Below are 19,494 nucleotides of genomic sequence, written 5' to 3'. Positions count from 1 at the left end.
TTTAAAGTTTTTTCAATTTGCATTTCTTTCTGTGCTGGTAAATCTGTGCATTTTACACTATGATGACTTACGCCCTCAATTTTCTCTGTTTAAAATGTTGGTATGCATTCTTTGATGTCCCCCTCAGGTAATCAAATGTTTTCTTTCTGTGAGCTGCATAAGGACCAGGTAGTCAGGATCTTATCTTCAGCTTACTACTTTTGGGAGTATTTTTAGAGCTTCACAGGATTTGCTTCTAAGAATATCAAAGGACATTCTTAGAAAATATGCAACAATATGGAGACAGCTTTAAAAATACTTTATAAATGATTCCCATTTAAATGTAGTTACAGCCCCTTAGCACTCTTCAAATCAAACCAGAACAGTAACACTTTTCTTCATTTGGATGAGAAATACTCTGCTGAAGATAGGAATTCATGCAGTGGGTAGTGTTTTCTTGGTTCCCTTGTAAATTTAAAAGTTATTTACGGATTTGCATTCCATAGTGTCTCAGCATCATTTAGAATTAGGCTTTACTTACTGAACTCAAACTGCAAAACTCCATTTTAGCAAGACTCCATTACCCTTTAATGTACAAAAAATAAAAATAAATAAAAACAAAAGAAAATAATCCATCAGAATTTGGATTATGATTGGTTCTTGGACATAGAAGGCTGACAATCTTTCTCAAAACTTTCATGATTTTTTTTTTTAATTATGCCTTTTTGTTTGATATACTTGAATAATCTGCATAGGTTTGATATTTAAGTCCCCTTGTTCTTGTTCAATTGAGAGCTAGGATCAGGAGGCTCGCATTTATTCTCCATGCAGGTAGGACTTTTTTCCCCTAAATTATTTAAATTATGCGGAACCTAGAATTATTTCAAGAGTGGCTTGATAAGATATTTGGGTTTACTGGGAGGAAACAGACTTCATGGATTTGAAGCAAGTCATACGTTGATATTTAGGTTTTAAGTTATTTCTTACAGCATTTAAAAATATGTGTGTTCTGATTTCTCTTTTTCTTACTGGTTTTTCTCATGGTGAAAATAATGGGAATTTTTACACATGAAGGGCTGCCGTGGACAGCTGGGCAAGTTGTTTGCTGTATGGGCGCGCTGGCCAAGGGCAATGGTGGCCCATTCCAGGGCAAGCGGCATCTTTCCCAGCTCATCAAGTACACTACTGAGTTGGCCGCCATTGCTGTGCATGTGTGACTTTAGTAGTTGCTGAGGGTTTTCTATGTATTGTGTGTCTATGTGAGTTTCCTTTGTCTTTGTATAGTCTTACATCTGTGATCTTCAAAAAGAGATAGCCAGTTGTCTGGGTCTTTTTTCTGTCCCCTATTTATAGCATATTTTCAATAAGTCAGCACCCTTGGTGGATCGTTGTTACCCTGTTCATTTAATCTCAAGTGAGTGTACTCCATTATGTTATTAAACTTACGGGGAAGTACTCCCTAGCTTTTAGTTCTTTCTGCTGCTTTTTCTCACCGGTGGGAATATCTGATTTTTCAAAGCCAGGTAAACTTGAGAAGCACAGTCTTAGCTAAGATCTCAGCTCTCAGAGATTAGTACAAATTTACTGAAGAATTTTCTTTTGTGTCTGTGCTATAACAAAAGGAAAACTCCCCTACCCTTTCAGCCTAATTGAGTGTATATCACAGTGGGATCACTGGGAATAAAGTTCGGGTTTATTTCCCACCTGAATTGAAGCATTCGGTCATGGAGCTCCCTTTCTTCTCACCCACAGCTCTTGAGTCCCTAACTGTAGTGGAACAGGACTTCAGGGAGATAGCTCTGTAATTGACGTCATGATCAGAAATCAGATGAAGGTCAAGATAAAGATACGCCTAGTCTCTTTTTGACTTCCTCCACCCACTTTTCCTGTGTTGGAAACAGTTAATTTTTACTTGACAAAACATTTATTTATGATTTCATGCTGGCTGCTGGCATAAGATATAAAATTCATTGATGTTCTGTGATACAAGCCTTTTACTTTATGATCCAGGTCAATTCAGTGCCTTTTGGGGTCTTCACATTTCTGGCTCCTGCTTAGTTTTAGAGAAATGTGCTGGGACTCTCGGCCACATTGGGCCGCTCCTTGCCTTCGGGTAGTCATCATTGACTATGTCTCCTTCATGCTATGAAGACAACAGTGCTGGGAGGAATATTTGACCATCCCTGGTTTTCCTGTTCCAAGTTTAAGTAAGCATCTACAAGTGTACCTCATCAGTCACAAAATTATTTGTCTTTATGAATAAAGATGTTGTTCTAGAATGACAGTAGTTGTTTCTTTTTAGAGTGAAATATCTACCAGATTTTATTAGCTCCATTTTCTTCTTAGCTTATTACCAAGGGAGTCGAAGTTTGGCAGTAAAGAGAAGGTAAGATTACCTCAGCATGTAAGTAGGTTATAGGAAGAGAATTGAAAGGATATGCACAAACCTAATAATGCATGAAAAGGAGGAAATGGACAGGGGAGAGACGGGCTTTTAAGGGATGTGTTTTGTTTCACCAGTTACTGTATTGTTTGACTCATTTAAAATGAGAATCTATTTAACTTACAAAATCATTTTTTACATGGACAATATTTTAAAAATCATTTCAATATAAGTATCTCCACCAGTAATCCTGCATTCCGAATCTCTCTCTCAGACATGTCTAAAAGGCAGGCCTTCTCAGCCACTCTGCCTGTTCTGTGTGTTCTCGATGTTTCAGGACATCTCTCGCTTCTCCCCTGTTGGCTTCGGTGTGATGGTGTGACAGTGGGGGAGTGGGGCTGAAATCCTGGCTAATGCTAAATGCTTCCTTACTGTTTTTTAGCAAGAGAAGGCTTCAAGTTGGAGGAAGGCAGTGTTGTTCTGTGAATAGAGCTGTGGAATGTATCTTATTTGCCATCATCTTATTATTTCTTGGTCTCTCTCTGCAGAGAGCAGTGTTAGAAAGTGTGTGAATCCTTCTTCAGAAGCTGTAGTTTGAGCCTCTGCTGAGGGTTAGGGAGGCCTTACAGGAGTGTGTTTGTTCCCATTCCCACCCCTGTCCCTGAAATTCGGGAAATGCTTGTATCTGATTATTTTTCAGATGTTCTGTGTAATTGGAAATTAAATTTTCAACAAGAGCACTAAATCTTATGATTATTATTAAGAGTACAAAGCACCATATTATCACTTGATTTAAAGTCAAATACCTCACCCGAATAAGATGGAAATCCCAAATGGTGACACTGTCATAAGGCAACCTGGGTTGCATTTTTGACTCCTCACTGAACAGCGTGAGTAATTGCAGCTTGTTGTTGAATTAATTTGTCTGGACCTGTGTGCCTTAGCATATAGGAGGGAAAAGTCGTCAAGTAAACTATCCAACTGTTGTTAATTCTTATGAATAGAAACTATACAGAGCACTGTTAAATCAGACATGAATGCTGTGGCACTTGAATGCCCTGGCCCAAATGGAGTCAGTTGCATTTGATATGGAAGAAATACTAATTCATGTTTTAGTCAGGAAGCTGAAGAAACGTTCTCCTCTTGAGCCATTAAAACCTGGCTCAATATTTTTCTTTGTTGGCACTTGTAAATTGAGGTTTTCTTAGTGTTCTAGACTTATTTTGACTTTACATAGAGAGCCATAATATCTAATGAAAATAGAATTTGATTTAGAAACATGGCAGTGTTGAAAATTATTTTAGTAATAAGGTTATCATAGTTATAAATTAATCTTGAAAAATCCTAATTATAGTGCTAGATGGCACCCAAGAGACAATCTATCTGACCCTCCGTATGCTTTTTAAAAATCACGTCTGGAAGTGAAGCTGAGACAGAACTGTGCGGTGAATAAAGTCTCACTTTCAAATTAGGTACCTTTTTATGTGACTCTAATATGAGGTAGTGGTAATTTAGGTTACAGATGGAGTTTTGTAGATGCCTGTGCAATTATGTCTCTTTAAATCTATTTTGGAAGAGAACTTGAAAGTATACATTATTTTTACCATGTTTGGTAATACATTTTAGAAATTAAATATTTTTAGTCATTAACTTGCATTGGGTTCCATACATGTCCAGAATACCAATTAAATTATATATATTTAATTGTTATAAGACATGTGGCATAGGCACTGTTATCATGCCAATTTTAAAACTGAAGCAACTGCCCTGGCCTGTGTGGCTCAGTGCGTTGACCACCAGTCTGCACACCAAAGGTCACTGGTTGGATTCCAGGTGAGGGCCCGTGCCTGGGTTGTGGGCCAGGTGCGCCGTTGCACATTGATGTTTCTCTCCCTTTCTTTCTCCCTCTCATGCCCTCTCTCTAAAAATTAAGTAAATAAAATCTTTAAAAAATACTTAAATAAATGAAGCTACTGAGGTATAGGAACATTTAATAGCTTGTCTTGGAATCAGTTAACTATGGTAAAATGTGGTAAATGCATTCCATTCCAGATCTCAAGCTTTTAATCACTGTTTATGAAACTGTAGCCTCTAGCAGTATCTTCATAAGTTTAAAATTTATAACATTCTGAAAATGTCAAAATAATGGAACCAAAGCAATGGTTAGTCATGTCCATTCTTGAGGATAATTTTTTCTTGTGTTTTGAGCCATTCTCCTGGAAGCCTTCAACTTGTCTTTAGGGGCTGGACTGCTGTGGAATCAGCTGTGCTGGCTGGCTGATGGCAGTTGCATTTTGGGTCAAGGTGGCAGCCAGTGCTTTCTGGGTCCTCCCCAGCTGTTGAGGCAGCTTGGATCTGTGCTGTGGAGGTCTGCCAGGTTAGACTCTCGGCTCCTCGTCATGTCTCAGGAACTCATGCTTTGCACAAACCTCCTGCCCTGCAGCCGCTGACATCAGTGCATCGCTGTGTCAGGCTGAATAATTTGCAGCATTTAGCACTTAAATTGGCGCATTGCAGACAATCCAATTAAAATAAAGTGTATTATCATTTTGGTACCTTGGAATGAAATGGAGCGTTTAAGTGATGAACATGCCACATTGTCTGGCGGTTGCTCTGCGTCTACCTCATCTTTGTCTTGCAGGTCCTTTATGTCTTGCTAAAATGACGCCCTGCCTTGGTGTGAGCTGTGTATAAAGTTGGGTGACATGCCTTTCTCACCCAAGATTTCTTTTGATGTGTCAATATTTGGAGGCCCTGGAGAGCTTGACAAATACTTCTCAGTAGGTCAGTTACGTGTCTTGCTAACAAGCAACATTCAACTAAGGTTTGTTTTCAGATTGAAGTCAAGAACTCAAACAGACCTTGATTAAGGTTGCTGCATCCTGCAACGAAGTTTAAAGTAGGAAGCAGTGTATAGAACACTTGTATTTTCCCTTCTGTGAATTGGCTTGTAATAAATGAGACATGGGAGAAAGTCAGGGGTGTAGGGCAGTGCGATGGAGAGATGATCCAAGAAAGATGCTAAATAAAAAGAACCTGCATTCAGTCTAGGATAGAACGTTGGTTTCTAGTTGTGATGGTAGATATATGAGCAGAAATTTTGATGTTTTTATGAACGTATGGCATTCTTGGGATACTCACTCAAAAAGAAACATTCAACTGTTCTAAACTGATCTCATGAGGACATAGGTATTAATACATTTGGACTCCTTAGGACATAAATGAGAAAAACAATCAATTATTGACTGGAGATATATTTTTGTTTATTATTTTTAATTACCCTAAGGTGCATCATGGTACTCTGGCAAAACCACTGGGTTCCAGATCTTGATTTGACATTTAGCTCTTATTATTTTCTACTTGTGTTATACAGCAGCTAGAGAGAGGCATGCCAATTAATCCTTCAGAGCTTTTATCTAAAAATGAGTATAACACCCCCATGTACTAATAGTAGTGAGGATGGAGGTTGTATGTAAATGTCACTTGCATTTAGTCGAATCCATAAATGTTGTCTGTTTTGTTTATTTCAGCTGTAAGCTCAGAAATCACATTGAAAAGGAAGGTGCCTGGAATCATTTTCTCTTATTTTTTTTTTAAGGCTTTGAAAGGGCTGTATTTGAATTAGACACTGAGAATGGATTGGGGGAGGGGGGTGGGAAATGCCCACACCATTCACTGAATATAACAGTGATTGAAACCATCACTTTCTACCTCTTTTTCCTTTTTGTCTAACACACGTTTTATATTGCTGGCCAACTGATCCTCATTGATTTCTTTTACACTGTGAGTCAAAAAAGGCTGCCTCGTTTCCTGGGAAAAACCTGACTTGTAAATATCCTTTTATACCTCTGTAAATGATGTTAATGGCCTCTTCAGGAGAGTCCGGTGGTTGTGGTTATGGGAATGGGGAATCTCTGTAGTCAGCTCCCACACTGGAGTTGGTGAGTTGTTTTTAACTTGGTTCCCACTTGTGGAAATGCTCCCAAAAGGTCAGGGCATTAGTGCATGTAAGTCTTGTGATGCCCTGCCATTTAGTCATAGGCTTGAACTACAGTAGACTGGTGCTGTCCTTGGTAATTTGAGCTGTAAAAGGAGTGTTGTTTTATGTGAAATCTGCCCATCAGATAGTTGCTTACCTCTTGCTAAATTCCAGATGCTCTGTGGGGGGCTGGAAATACACATAGGGTCAGTTTTGTATGGTTGAATGCAGGCAGTGTTTTGGGCCTTTCCAAAGTACAATGTGACAAATAACAGGACACCTAGAGAATGGTCAAACAGTTATTCTCCATTTATGCTGCAACAAATAGAAAGCAAATAAAAAGACAGACAATAATATTTACTTGTTGACGTACCTACTTATCCACTAATGTACTGTTTCATTAATTAAATGAAGAACCATTAGACTGAGGTGGCTCTAATGCTTTGGCATCCTGTGTACCAACCCAAGATCTAAGCCTGTAAATGCCTCAAGGTTAGGAAATTGAAATTTAAGGACAATCAATCACAAACAGCCAACTAGGCTTTAAGCTGTAGCCAATCAACAGTTGCCTTACTTTGCTTCCACCTTTTCTCTCTGAAAGTCTCTCCCCAGTTTCTGATGGTGAATCGCTCATGACCACTTCTGGTTTGCTGTGCCCTCATTCAAATTTGCTCATATAAACTCTTCACATTTTTAATATGCTTCACCTAGTCTTTGAACACTACCTATTCATCTAGTCTGAGAAGGCAGCATTTTTAAAAGAGAAATGCTTAAGAAACTGGATAAAAATATTTACTCGGGCTTTCCTTCTTCCATCCCTCCTCAGCTCTACAGCCTGTCCCTAGGGCACAGGCATCTCCACAGGGCTGACTGCACAGCGGTCTCACCTGTAGGGGCTGCCTGTTAATCTTGTTAGCCGCCCAGGAGAAGAGGAAGAAATGATCATGTGGTGGTGCTGGGAACTTGGGCACCAGTTAGGGGTTTCTCTTGATTTTCACCCATAATAGGAGGTGTAGTAAATGTGAACCTTGACGGTCCAGTCCAGAGGTGGTCTCAGGTGTGATGAACTGTATTGTGGGAGAGGGAGATGGCCCCCAAACGAGGGGGAGGTTTTTATCCGTAAGGAGATAATGCATTCCTAGAATTGTCCCCACACCTATGAGATCTGAAACAAACTGATCCTCATTTGTCAAATATGCTTTCCAGAGGATTTTCAACTCTGTGCCTATGGGAGGATGTGTTCAGAAACCCTCTATATACTTTATCGTTTGCGCACTCCTCTCAAATGTGTGAATGCCACAGTTTGTCCATGGATGAGGTTAGCTCATTCACAGGGATGGAACCTTTGGGGCACTGAGAGAGAGAGAGAGGGGTGTGTGTGTGTGTGTGTGTGTGTGTGTGTGTGTGTGACAGACAGACAGAGAGAGAGAGACAGACAGACAGACAGACAGACAGAGACAGAGAGACATTGAGATTGTTTTAGTACCCAAGGTGGGCCCTTCCTTTGGAACAGGCTCAGTGACTTGCATTTATACTTTTCTGTCTGAAACATGCTTTTCTTTACCCCCTATCTTCCCATGCCCAAGGCATGTAACTTGCTTCTTTACTTCATTTTGTGTTCAAACCTCACCTTCCCAGAGAGACCACCAATAAGCCCTTCTGAAATAGTCCCTCTGTCAAGCTGTATTCCTTTCTCTCCATTTTCTTTAATTTTCTTCAGGAAAATTATTTCACCAGCCATTTTTGTCATATTCCTCCATTAAAATTTAACCCTTTGATCCCTGTTGTTTTCCCAGTGTCTAGAGCTTAGAAGGAATCGATTAAAATTTATTAACACTGACATATATGGTCATTTGTAAGTTTGAGCCCTATGACTGTTTGTGGCTTTACCCAAACATCACAAAACTGAGCTATTTTGCAGGTGTGAAGGTGGAAGCCCTGAGCTACATAATGATAAATAATGACTAGTATAGTGCTAAGGGTGGATTTAAAAATACATGACATTTGCTTTTCCATGTATTTCTTTACTTGCTCATTGAAGTCATCTGGGTTTTCCCAAAGGAGAAACTTTCTTTTTCTTATTTGTGTTTCCTTGAGGAGGAATATTCAGACTCAGCTTGCAATTGATTATTAATGATCAGCTTATATATTACTTGTAATATATTTTTGAGGCATAAGTTAATAATAGGGGATGCGGGTAGTTTGCAGTATAGAAAGCAAAGGGTGTGATGTTAAAACAGTGTAATGGGAAAAACACTTGAATTTTAAAAAGGGTAAAAATTGTTATGTAATGTATTTGAATGATTTTCTACAGTTTTTCTTTAAAAAGGAAACAGTACTTTTTTGTTAACCTAAGAAGTATTTGTTATCTAAGAAGTATTCATCTCAAAAAACTATAGGAGCAGTATTAGTATTATGCACATTTTATGGATTAAAAACTGAGGCATGGAAAGGTACTATGATGTGCCCAGGGCCCCAGGCAGGAGGAGCACCAAGCAGCTTCTGACTCCACAGCCCATGTTTTTTGTTTCACCATTGTGCTATTATGCTATAAAATATAGAAAATAGGAGTGTATCAACTGCAAATTTTATCAAGGGGACTGACCTTTTTGTAAGTAAGCATCCATTTTCATCACACTATTTTCCTATAAGACAATTTTGTAAAAATTTTAGAGATCTCCTTAAGATCACCTGTAGTAGCTCTAATGCTGTAGGAAGCTTGGGCTTTTATTACCCTACTTTTTCCTGTTCTATCTTTATTCAAAGTTTATGTTCCCTCTTGGGCTCACAAGAAGCTGCCCACTATCATGTGTTGTCTCTGGTGTGGACTCAGGTTGGCTCTCCAATGTGAGCATGGGCTCTCCGTCCGCTCTTTGCCTGCTGTTTGCCAGGGGTCTGCTGGTCATGCAAACTCTGACCTGGAGTTCCAGGTCTCTAGGTCTCACGCTTCTGGATAAGGCGGGCAGTCCCCTTTTGGAAATTCCAGTCTGCCTTGCCTATACCAGGTCTGAGAGGAAGGAAATGGAGTTTATGGAGGATGAAAGGCAGGTTATTGTAATTAATAGGAAGCTACATAAAACACTGTGTTTTTTTTTAGCATATTCTAAATGCCTTATATTGAAGATCCAGAGAAGGGAAAGGAAATTTCAAAACATCTTTGTTAAAAAATGGGCTTAAGCAGCAAGAGAAAAGCAGAATTCCCTACAAAGGAGTGTCCCCATAAAATTATCAGCGAATTTCTCAAAAGAAACTTTGCAGGCTAGCAGGGGTTGGCAAGAAGTATTCAAAGAGATGAAAAGCAAGGACCCACAACCAAGATTACTCTTATCCAGCAAAGCTATCATTTGGAATGGAAGGGCAGATAAAGTGCTTCCCAGACAAGGTAAAGCTAAAGGAGTTCATCATCACCAAGCCCTTATATGAAATGTTAAAGGAACTTATTTAAGAAAAAGAAGAAGATCAAAACTGTGAACATTAAAATGGCAATAAATTAACAATTATTGACCATTGAGTCTAAAAAATAGACTAAGCAAACAACCAGAACAGAAACAGAATCATAGATATGGAGCTCGTTTGGATGGTTACCATTTGGGAGAGGGAAGGGGAGAGTGGGGGAAAAGCTGCAGGGGTTAATAAGTTAAACTTGGTAGGTACAGAATAGGCAGGGGAATGTTAAGAATAGTCTAGGAAAGGAAGAAGATCCATGGACCTGAACTTGGTGGCATGGTCCAATTGCTGGAGCGAATGGGCGTTACTAAGTGGAGGGAGGCAAAGGGGGGAAAATTGGGACAACTGTAATACCATAATCAATAAAATACATTTTTTTTGTATATATGTTTTTCCATTTTTTTTTTATTGCTGTTCTAGTACAGTTGTCTCATCTTTCCCCCATTGCTCTCCCCTGCCCTGCCCACCTTACCCCACTCCCACAGTCAATCCCCATTTAGTTGTTCATGTCCATGGGTCATTTATATTAGTTCCTTGACTAGACTCTTCTTCTCTCCTTCTCCTGCTCCACCCTCCCCTCTGGTCACTGTCAGCCTGTTCCTTGTTTCCATGCCTCTGGTTCTATTTTGCTCATTTGCTTGTTTTGTTCATTAGGTTCTTGTATTAGGTGAGATCATATGCTATTTTTCTTTTGCCACCTGGCTTACTTCACTAAGCATAACACTCTCCATTTCCAGCCATGTTGTTGCAAAAGATAGGAGCTCCTCCTTTCTTTATGCTTGCATAGTACTCCATCGTGTAAATGTACCACAGTTTTTTGATCCACTCAGCCACTGATGGGCACTTAGGTTATTTCCAGTGTTTGGCTGTTGTAAAAAGCACTGCTATGAATAAAGGTGTGCATAGGTTCTTTTGGATTGGTGTTTCAGGATTCTTTGGGTATTATCCTAGCAGTGGAATCAGTGGATTTAAAAAATAAAAAGCTTAATTACAATTTCTTCAACCTTTTTAGCATTCTCCTATGTGCCTGGTACTGTGCTAAAAACTGGCATATACTAGTAAGCAAGGTAGCTAATAAGTTTACTTTCCAGTAGGGAAGACAGCTACAGAAGAAGCACCTAATTCCTGATGCTGAATTGTGACAAAGGTTTAATGGAGGTCAGAATATAGCATACAGATAGGTGATATAATGATCTTGTCCAAGCGTCAGCAAAGTTCTGAAAAGGGCCAGAGGATACATATTTTAGGCTTCAACAAGTATATGGTGTCTGCTGCAAATGTTCCTTTTTACAACCAAAGCACAGACACAGCCCCTTACAGTCAATAAACAAATGGATGTGGGCCCTGTTCCAATAACAATTTTTTCACAGAAACAGCTGGCAGTCTTCGTTTGGCCTGTAGGTCATCATTTGCTGGCCCCTGGTCTTGGCTCTTTTTCTAGTTTCAGTCTATTGTCCTCTGTGTGTCCCCTTTCTCCCTCTTCCTTGTCACTTCGTGGTCTGAGATGACTGGTAGAGCCTCAGTTAGCCCAGCCTTTCATGGTAGAGACAAAACAAGAGCTAAAGAAGGAAGGAAAACAAATTTTTCCTCACAGGAAGTCCAGCTGACTTTCCGTTACAAATCATTGGCCCAAAGTTCGATCATCTGCCTTCCCCATTGCCAGTGTTGAGCAGAGAGGACTCTGATTCCCAGGACTGGCTTTGCGCCAGCATGAGTTATCCTTTAGGTGGAGTACATTGCTGTTTCAGTGAAATCAAGGATCTTTGATCAAGATGAAAGGAGGAAGCTGTTGGTCAGGTAGGCTACATGTTTCCATATGAACAGCTCCTGGCTACTCTCAGCTTGATCCTCTGACCGGTGGAATCATATCACCTGGAAGCTTGTTAAAATTTGCACAACCTCACAGTTTACCCAGAACCACCAACTCAAAATCCATTCAGTTTTTACCATATCCTCAGGTGATTTGCAGACACATTAAATTTTGAGAAGTGCTGGTCTCCAGGGTTGTGGAAGGCCATTTTAGGGATGTTTAAACTGAGACTTAGAGGAAGAGTGGATTGGTAGTCCCTTCTTGGCTTCCATTCATATAATGCCATCATAAATCCCATTTTGTAATGATATTTCACATTTAAAATCTTAACTTCATTTCATTGTGTTCAGCATTTATAGTGGACAACAGTTATTTAGAGAACCCATCCCATTGCTCTTTCCCCCCAGCAAGTCCTAGCAGTACTCATGGTATTACAAGGTTGGGGGAGGCGGGTACAGGGTGGAACAAAATCTAGGGAAAAAAGGCAGAGTCTGTAAACGTTTTTTTAAAATTCGTATCATAGTGCATATAGGTGACATGGCACTTCTTGTCTTTATTTGAACATAATTCACCGTAATTCATTATGGGCAACTGCAAGAGTGCATATGACTGTCAAGTGTCTGGATTCTATTTTTGACTACAGGAAACTACACAGTTAGGCAACCAAATTCCACTTCAGAATTCTGTTTCTATTTTTTGTTCTGTTCATTTGATCTTTTCCTTCTGTAGACATATTTGCTTCCAAAGCATTACATTTTTTTTTTTTTTTTTCCTTTTGGCTATACTCTACCCAAAACGCTTAGGACTACCCTGGGAACTAAAAGCCTGGCTAATAGGAAATGTGGTTGGCCTCACGGTACATCTTTGGACGCAGACAACAGGTCTGTGCTTGCAGTTGTTTTTGCAAGACTTGCTACACGTTCTAAGGCAGAGCTCTCAAATGTCCCTTGGAATTTCATTAACGTGTATGCTCTTGCGAGCTAAATATGGGGAGAGGCCTATTGAAGACTGTCCTTGCCAGCTGGGCAGGTCTTCCACTTGGTTGTTGTGAGAATGGTTATATTCTGTCCCGCTGAAACAGGATGAACTTGGCCATGAGTGTCAGCCAGAAGCCCTCTGTTCCATTTATTGCGGCTGTGCTGGCTGGGTTCTGAGAAGTGCATGATTTCATTTGGGAACTCACTGTGGTTTGCTGCTAAACCTTCTGAGTCTGCAAAATGATGCCTTTTAAGCATGACTGGGACAAAGTAACCCTGGGGATATATTTGGTGTGGTTTGTCTGTAAGGTTTAAAAACTCACTATAGGATTTTCTTGCTTTATAAAATTGAGGCCTTCTTTAAAGTTGTATCCTTTCTACAGTTCATAAATCAGATTATCCTTCTAATGGTGATAGTTTAATATTTTGTAGAAATTGGAGATAAGATCCACCTGTAAAGATTTCATAATTGTTTGTTTGGTAAGCTTGGATGTTTTCACCTCTCAAAGTGAAGTATCTTTGACCTCAAAGTGGGCTGGGGCATCGGGTCATGGGGTGGGAAAAGGGGTGTCAGGAAGCCATGAGTGACTTGGGTGTTTTTTGTTTGTCGGCCACCTATCTGAATTGAAGGAAAGTTTCCCTGAAGTTGTGGAAGAAGACGAATTAGCCAGATGATGGATTATCCGCCATCTTTCTTCAGCGATGAGAAATAAGAAACACGAGGTTAAGTGACTGATACACAGTCATTTTATTTATCAGTGGGAGGACACCACAGGGTTGCATGGCCCATTGAGCTCCCTCAGATTGGCCACCCCTAGCTATGTAAGTTGTCCCTAATGGTTCTTTCTTCTTCTTCAGCCTGGCAACTTGCCTGAAGAAACCTGGGCAGTATGACAGTTTAGATGCCTCTCCTGACTGAGGTGTCCCCACCACAAGATCTCACGAAACACTGAGCTAGCTCAAATGTGTTTGCTAACAACATGGAATGGGTTAGCAAACAATGAACATAGAATGAAACTTCATCACATTTTAAAATCAAACTCGTTAATTTGCCTCCCTGTTTATTTTTTTATCCCCTACTTTTTATTAGGAAAATAAAATTACATGAATTTACTGAAAGAAAAATCATAGTAATTGTCAGACTTCGTGAGGAAGGGGTTCATGTATTTTTCATGGATGGGACCAATATTTCGTAGAATAAATTTATGAGCTTTTAAATTATGGGATGTTGTTTGGAAGTCCCCATAAAACTAAAAATTTTATACCCCTGTAATAATATGACTCTTGAGAAGATGGAGGCACTCACTGGTGGTTTTAATATGTTTTCTAATTAGTTTTTTTTTCTATTTTAAAAGTTTTAGGTTTATTTTCAAAATTACACAAACGGCGATGAGGTTGAAAACATTTTTACCTCTTTTCAGATTTGATGTTTTTACAAAGGTATCAACTATATTGTGACAGTCCCTGGTAGTGTAGTGGTTCTCAACTGAAGGTAATTTTCTGCCCCCTCCTTGGAAATTTGGCATTGTTTGGAGATTTCTGTTCTTTTTTTCTTTATTTTTATAAATTTATTTATTTGTTTATTTTATTTTTAGAGAGAGGGGAAAGGAGAAAGAGAGGGAGAGAAACATCACTATGTGGTTGACTTTCACTTGAACCCCCAGCAACCTAGTCATGTGCCCTGACTGGGAATCGAACCAGCAACACTTGGCTCGCAGGTTGACGCTCTATCCACTGAGCCACAGCAGCCAGGGCTAAAGATTTCTGTTCTTGTCACAACAGGGAGAAATGTTGCTGCTGGCCTCTAGTGTGCAGAGGCCAGGGATGCTGCTAAACATCATACAATGCACAGGATGGTCTCCCATGCCAATGGCTTATTTGACCCAGAATGTCAATAGTGCTGCTATTGGGAAACCATGGACTGTTATAACCAAAACCTAATGTTATTTTATTTGAACTTCAAGACATTATCAAAAACTTGTCTGAAATGTACCATCCATTTATGCCGTGCAAAAAGTATTGCTGTTTAAAAAGTAACAAAGGTGACCCTTCAAAGCTAAGTGTTTTTTGCTACAGGTTGTCTGACTCTGGGAATGAAGGCTGAGGAGCTATTTTACATTATACAGTCCTCGTTTATTGAAGAATTATGTTTAAATTTTAAAATACTGAATTGCTTTAGAAGATTAATTTTTTTAGCAGTATTCTCTTTTAATTTAGTCATTTTCAAATGATCCCATGTTTGGTCCTAAGGTTTCTTTTCTAGACTGGAACTCAACATTTAATTGTATAATGAATAGCTCATTCTGCTTCCGTATGGCTTTTATTGTGAGCTTCCTTTGAGAAAAGCCCTTTAATTGAGCCAAATTGTCCTTTGGGTGTGACTTTTTCTATGTGGATTACTGCCCAAAAGGTGATAAATTAACTGTTAAACTCATTTTAGTTTTGACCTGTGATTCACACAAATGCATTTGAAAAATGACACACAGGTTGTTTACCAGACAGCATGTGAGCATCACCCTCAGACTCAGCGCAGATATCACTGCATGCTCTGTCCCTGGGGCTGCGATGAAAGAACTATGGGTGGGTTCTATGCAAAGTGAAATCCTTTGACCTTGAGTTGCATTAAAGTTTTTATGTGTTCAGCTTCAGTTCCTTGACCTTTATTTTCTTTTGGTGCATAGCATCTGAATACAGATTTATATATACCAATTAGTACTAAGTAAAAGGCATTGAATGGTCAGTAATGAACTCTCAGGTTTTAAAGTTATTAGCAGTGCACTTCCTTGCCTTAGATACTTGGATATTGGGTACATACTCAATGATAGAATAACAGAGAGTATGGTCTTTTTTGAGTCCTACAAATTGCTTTTAATTCTTCATGATCAGGTTGACAAATTTTCAGCATACATATTTATAGAGAAAGATAAAGATGGAGCTACCTACACTGTGTCTATAAATACTCATATGTACAAAACGTGATTGTGACTGTCTTCTTGATTATTTCAGATGTGCATGTTGTTAGGAAGATTTCAATGTGGAACATTTGTATTTTTAAAATTTGTTTTTTGTGCTTTGTGTGGCGTTTTACTTTCAAGGTTGACATTGAAAGAAATTTTGACCCAAGGACACCAGAGAATTAGTCTCAACGAATTTCATTCTGAAGAATGTTGGTGATATTTTAAAGATCGGAGTTGTGACATGTCCTCCTTCTCTTTGTCTCTGTCTCTTTCTGCCTGTTGCTCTCTCTTTCCTGTTTCAGGTTGCAGTATTCTCGTCCCCCTTTTTGTTCTCAGTTCCCTGTGCCTGGGAGGCTCTGCTTCTGACTTATTTTTACTCTCAGTGTCTCTGCTTAAAGGTTCATTCTTTTGGGGGGCTAACTCCAAGTTATCTTCTCGACTTAGTTGCTTTTGAATTATTTTTTACAGTTTTCCCTTCAGGAATGTAAATTCTGTAGGAAGAGAGTTTGTCCCTCCCCACTCCCCAGTGCTCTACCCTCGACCATGCATGGAGTGAGCACTCACTAAGTATTTGTTGAATGGATGAAATATTTTGTATCCCAAATAATTTACGTGATTAAGAATTTAACATTTAAAGGATTAGACATCCTGGCCCCAGCTGGGTTATTGCTTAGAGCAAAGCCTTCCCTCTCCTCAGCTGCCATCCCAGTTACCTCTAACCATGCTGCCTCATCATTGCCCTTAACACAGGGCTTATGAGATTGAAGTCCGTGATCCACCCTGATTACGTGGTTTGCGTAAAGCCAAACTAGCAATGGAGGCAAGTCTGTTTACTTTATGGTAGCTTGAAAGCAAAAAGAGTGTATTCTTCATAAAAAAACGAAATACAAAAACAATGCCAGTAGATTGTTCAAGAGTGATGATCACGTTAACATTTTTCAATGTTTAGTCCATGAGGGTTGTTGGGTGGATAGAGAAACAAACTCTCATTTTTATTACAACATGCTGTTCCTATCCTTAGCTCCAGAGTTAGACCTTTAGGCCTAAAGTATTTTTTACGATTACGCTGGCAACATTACTCTTCTGTGTTGTCTTCTTTTCTTATCAACCAGCACCTTTATTTTATACTAAATATGGCAGTTATTCTTCGTTTGTATTTTTATTTTTTTACTTATTGTTTTGCTATTTTAAACATACTTTCCCCACCAAAATCTGTTTGCTCTTTAAAAAAATTAATAAGATCAGATTTACCCTCCAGATCAATTAACTAGCTGCTGCCAAGTGCCTGTAAGATGATGCCGTCTACAAATGTGGGGCTGGTGGCCTCCTTTCTTAAGCTGCTGGTTTGGTAAAGCTTTGCTGACCTGGGGCCTGCATCTTTGGATTGGATATTGCATACATTCTTGTTACACAGCACTGCATGGAATTATTGCAGTGTGGGCATCGGTGTTGAACAGCAGACCATAAAATTCCATTTTGTTTCTGTTGCATAAACATAGGATCGCAAATTGTGTGATTATTTCTGGTAGCTTCGGGCATCTTAGCTAGGAGAAAGATGTAGGAAAATCTGAATACTTAAATGTATTGTGAGTTTCCCAGCATGAGCTGATCAAGTGCCTTTGGCACTACTAGCTTTTAAAAGGGTCAAATATAAAAACATCTTATTCCATCATTTGCTGAGTTCTAACTGTGTGCAAGGCACTGTTTTCATGGCTTCATTTGCCTTATCACAGCTAGTTTTCAACATTGTACTGTCTTAAAATTTCATTTTAGAACCGAGGGAGTGGAGGCTCAGAGAGGTAGGATTTGAACCCATGTCCTTTGATCTGAAAATGTGTAACCACCAGCACAACAGAACTCCCTCGCAGATTTCCAGGGATTCTGTGCCATGTTCTCTTCCTTGTCTCAGTATCTCCTGAGAGGCACGCAATCCCTCAGAGGCATGTCCTGACTAAGATTAGAGCTAGAAGAAACCAGTGAAAGCCCACACTTACCACTTTAAGCTAAAGAAGCTCAAGTCCAGAATGGCTATGTTTGCTGTCTGGAAAGGGGACCGCCAGTTAGGGAACCCATGTGGCTAAGAATTTGTGGTTAGACAAGCAAAATAGTTTGAGGAAAAAAAATTTCCCTCAAAAGCCAATATCTGCAGGAAGCCAGTCAGGGGTTATAAATACAATCAAATTAGTAGGAACTGGTAGTGCCTGAGCCTGTAGGCTCCCTACATATGTCTGCCACTCTCTGACACACAGAAAGAAGCTGCAGTCAAGCATTTGGAGAAGTCAGGGTGTCTGTGAAAAGCCCATGCTCCCTTCCATTTCAAGTTAAGAAATCAACAATAATAAAATCTTTAAACCTTGGTGGGTGATCACTGTGTTGCTGGGATACAAGCTTGTGCCTTCTGCAGTTACAGTGTTAGTCTGTACAGGCAGAGATCAGCTTTATTTTTTCTTTTTCCTATTCTTCGCCTTCAGTTAGTAATTGCACGTGATACTCTGTAGGCACTCATTAAATATGTTTTGCATATATTGTAAGCCTTAGTTTTCTCCTCTGTAAAATGATCATGATAACACTTTACAGCTCAGGATTTTTGAAGGATAAAGGGAGATTCTCAAAGTCCACATTGTTCATAGTGTCTGGTGAAATATAAGTGATTATTAATTGATTGCTATCATGTCACTTCTTGCTTACTTGGTAGCAATAAGTTTTGGAAATTATTATCTAAGGTCTTTTTACATTGACAGGGCCTGATTGTCTTACATCTTCTGCTGCTTTTATTAAAATTTAAAGTAATTTTTTCAGCCCTGGTCAGGTAGCTTGGTTACTTGGAGCATCATCCCGTACACCACAAGACTGAGGGTTTTATCTCTGTTCAGGGCATACACCTAGGTAGCAGGTTCAGTCCCCTGGTGGCGCACGTATGGGAGGCAACCAATTGATGTCTCTCTCACATCGGTATTTCTCTTACTCCCTAGTTCTTTCTCTCTAAAATCCATAAACATATCCTAGGGTGAGGATTAAATTTTTTTTTTCCAATTACAGTTTACATTCAGTGTTACTGTGTATCAGTTCAGATGTACAGCATAGTAGCCAGAAAATGAGATACCCTGTGAAGTGTTTCTTCTGATATTTCCAGTACCCATAGGCACTGCAATATTACTGACAATTTCCTATGCTGTACTTTACATCCCCATGACTGTTTTGTAACTATCAATCTGTACTTCTCAGTCCCTTCATCTTTCTTACCCAGTTCTCCAACCCTTCTCCACTCTGGCACCCATCAGTCTGTTCTCTGTATTGATGAATTTGTTTCTGTTTTGTTTGTTTGCTCTCTATTGTTCTTTAGATTCCACATATAAGTGAAACAATGTGGTATTTTTTTTCTCTGACCAGCTTTTTGCACTGAGGATGCTACCTTCTTAAGTCCATCTATGCTGTTGCAAATGATAAGATTTGGTGGTGGGTTTTTTTTTTTTTTTTTTTTTTTATGGCTGAGCAATATTCCATTGTATAATGTGACATGGCTTTTTACTCTACTCCTCCATTGATAGGCGCTTGGATTGCTTCCATAACTTGACTATTGTAAATAATACTGCCATGAATGTAGATGTGCATACATTCTTTCAAATTAGTATTTTGGTTTTCTGTGGATTTATACCCTGAAGTAGAATGACTGGGTCAGAAGGCAGTTTTATTTTGAATTTTTTTGGGTAACTCCATATTGATTTACGTAGTGTTTGCCCCAGCACTTGTTTGTGGATTTATTTTTTTAAGTATAATTTATCGATTATGTTGTTACAGTTGTCCTAATTTCTTTTCTTTTTGCTCCTCTCTTCCCAATACCCCGCTTCCCTCCAGCAATTCCACCCCCTTAGTTCATGTCCATGGGTCGTGCATATAAGTTCTTTGGCTTCACTCTTTCCTGTATTATTAACTTACCACCTGTCTATTTTGTACTAACCGAT

General features: G+C 39.3%; 1 protein-coding gene across 2 annotated transcripts in view; it reads left to right on the top strand.

Moving 5' to 3' along the window:
- PTPRG (protein tyrosine phosphatase receptor type G) overlaps positions 1–19,494 on the top strand; it is a 721,348-nt gene that overhangs the window by 352,507 nt on the left and 349,347 nt on the right. The gene's annotated exons all lie outside the window — the stretch shown is intronic.

This window comes from Furipterus horrens, unplaced genomic scaffold (assembly GCF_987537825.1).
Source record: "Furipterus horrens unplaced genomic scaffold, mFurHor1.1.pri manual_scaffold_7, whole genome shotgun sequence".
NCBI lineage: Eukaryota > Metazoa > Chordata > Mammalia > Chiroptera > Furipteridae > Furipterus > Furipterus horrens.
The sequence above is the reverse complement of the archived record's forward strand: the minus strand, read 5'-3'. Positions and strand labels throughout refer to the sequence as shown.